We start from the raw sequence: 3,117 nt of genomic DNA, 5'->3' as shown, positions 1-3,117 counted from the left end.
CCTTGAGATTTTTACTCGTCCTTTGGTGTGCCTTGGGCCCAAAAAGTTTGGGAACCACTGATATAACATATTAGTTTTATGGAAGTCACACCGTCACATATACTATAAGAGCATTAAGACATACAGTACATAGGCTAAAACAAAACATCTAAAGCTATAACCTTGCACTTTGATAAGTCTCGTGAACATTTTCACTATTTTGACATTTTTATAGATGAAAATTGAACTAAAGAAATACATGGTAGATTAATCCATATTGAAAATAGGTGTCAGCTGCTACACTAATTATAATAGTTATATTTCTTAATTAATTAAGATAAGATATTACTGTATTGATTCCAATTTGGGAAATGTTTCTGTTGCAGCAGCATAACAAGAAAAACAAAATATAAGTTATTATATATACAAAAGTATGTGAGGGATGGAATATTAAATTGAATATAAATGTAAAATGTACATGTGATTTTACGTCCAAGAGAAGCTATGGAGCAGAGAGTTCTCTGCCAGCCAGACGTGATTTGTTATTAGTTCAATATGTCAAACTGATTTCCCTGACTACAATCTTTAGTTACATGGTGAAACGTTATGCTGCTTGTACTAATTAGACGTATCATATAAGCCACACAGGTTTTAATAGGATGTATTCATTATCTTTACTTATGTTGCGGTCTTTTCAGCAGCGCCATCTCTAAAACGGCGATACAGTCATTACCCATTATTTACATTTCACCGTGACATGGACAAAAATGTAACGTCAGCTTACCTCATGGCACGAATCCAGACTCTCCTTTGGAAAACATTGGCCGGGAAACGATAGAACAAGCACGTTTCATGCGAAGACCTGTGGCTGCAACCCGGAGCAAAGCAACAAACCATTGCGTAGCTAACTAGTAGCGCTAGCTTTAGCTAACGTTAGCTAACGAAACGAACTGCCGAGTAAAATTGGAAAACACTGGTAATTAATTATTCTATCATTTGTAAAACGACGGTGTTAAAAACGACAATTTCAAAAATACAGATTCTAATGGTCAGATATAGATATACAGATACTAAAGATAGGCAGGTACTTGCTTTCAAGCCGAACACAGGGGAAAACAAACTTAGCAGGAGTGTTTAAGTGTTCGGCGTAATGACGTACAACGGCCTCGACAATTTCTGTAGTTCTATTCAGCCATTCGGTAACAACCATCGTTTTTCAGACACGTAAACCCTTCAAAAATCCCCAGTGGGGTCACTGCTGATGTATTTAATGTCGTAGAACAAAACGTGATTCATCTCTTAAATTTGTGACAACCACAGACCTTATTTCGAGCTATTTTCCAAAACCCTATGGAAAAAATGCATTGCTTTTTGAGGAAGGAACCGGAAGTGCTAAAAATGCTAACTTACTTCCGGGTTTTACGACGCGTCACTGCGGTTCTCTATAGAGAGGCGAAGTCCCTCCCCTTCCGGGAGCCTCCATGGGACCCCGGAAGCGGAAAATTATACATTGAAGTCAATGGAGAGAGAAAAGTTATCTTTTGATCCCGTTTGAATTGTGCCACGAATGACACATATGATGTTTGTCAATCTTAAACAATCATTTCCATGCAAAAAAAGTCACAGTTTGTCGTAAAAATGCTGAAATATAAGACTATGAATAATACGCAACTAGAAAGACTACAAATCCCAAATGCATTCTGGGTCGCGTAAGTGATGTCATAGGCGATAATGCTCCAAGACTGGTTGTGACTCGCAAAGCAAAGAGGAAGAAGAAGACTGATTTATTCCCTCCAATAAATATAAGAGATTGCTCCAATAAATTCACTTTTACAAGATGCCTGTGTGCTTTGTACGAGGTTGTAATCACAAAAGAGATCATACCACTTGCTCGTTCTATCGCTTCCCGTCTGATGAAAGGACCAGGAGTCGTTGGACCAAACATATCAGGTAATATACATGTTTTGCATGGAACATAGTCAAGTTAGCTACCTAGCTAGTAGCGAGCATGTTAGTTAGCATTATATTACATTACTTAGCCTTGTCATTTGTATTAGCCTTAACATGAAGTAAACCAAAATGTTAAACAGTAAGAGTAGTCATGATGGTAAGTATTTTGTGAAACATTTGAAGAGTAGCCTATCGCCCCCTCCACCAGGTGCTAAGGGGGCGGGAGGTAGGCTAACGCCACATTAGTATCAGCGATCTTTTCTACTTAATGCTATCTGCACAAATGGTTAACATTGACCATTAAAAGATCAGGCAGTTCAGGGAGAGTCGAAGGAAGGAAGGCAGGCAGCTTTGCATGACATTCTTCTGGACGTGTTTCATTGTGATGATAGTGAGAGTGAGTCAATCTGTTTGTTGGATAGACAGTAGTTGAGTGATTACTGAGAGAAAATTATTAAAAGAGATAATTATTCAGTGTTGTTACTTTAAAGTGTTGTTACTGACCTTTTTCTCTTTTATTTTCTTTACCTCACCTGTAACTGCTGAGACCCTGAGGAACATGCACACTGGTCTGACCTGCTCTGGTAACCTGATTTCCACTGTACGTAATAGTATTTGGTTATGGTATATTATTTATATACATCAAAGGCACAATGCACCCCTCAGAGACACACATGTATTGAGTGTGATATTTTGCATTGGTCATGTGAAATCATCTTTACACACTAGAAAACTGTAGGAGCGGCAACTTGTTTTGAAATTGAATTTTTAATATCCGATAAAGTTGATCTGTTTTCTTTATTCTTCTCTCTTCCCAGCTCCATCCATCACCATTCTCTGTTCCTGCCAGGTCCTGCTTGCTAATCAATGCTCATATTTTTTTTACACAATTACAAATAAAGTCAATGTATTGTATGACATGAAGTTGTGCTTCATTCTGAGTCAATAATAAATTCATTCTGCCTTCAGCTGCAAAATTATTGTGGACTGCACCGACATCCATGTAGCAGCCCCCCCCCCCCCCCAGTAAGATGAACCAAGCAAAGCTGACATACTCAACATACAGCTGTGCTCTTAAGTTTACATGCAGAATTTGTGAAATATTGGTAATAACAGGTTTAAATGATTATTAGTAATTAATTATATAATTTTCTCATCGTAGATGAGCAGACAGGGAGCAGATGAGAA

General features: G+C 37.9%; 1 long non-coding RNA gene across 1 annotated transcript; it reads left to right on the top strand.

Annotated features, from left to right (window-relative positions):
* Positions 1 to 1,384: 1,384 nt before the first annotated feature.
* On the top strand, positions 1,385 to 2,849 carry LOC307026723. Its single transcript, XR_013804440.1, has 2 exons — positions 1,385 to 2,530; positions 2,748 to 2,849. It is a non-coding gene; the product is annotated as an uncharacterized lncRNA (long non-coding RNA).
* Positions 2,850 to 3,117: the final 268 nt, after the last annotated feature.

This window comes from Notothenia rossii, assembly GCF_949606895.1.
Source record: "Notothenia rossii genome assembly, chromosome: 2".
NCBI lineage: Eukaryota > Metazoa > Chordata > Actinopteri > Perciformes > Nototheniidae > Notothenia > Notothenia rossii.
The sequence above is the reverse complement of the archived record's forward strand: the minus strand, read 5'-3'. Positions and strand labels throughout refer to the sequence as shown.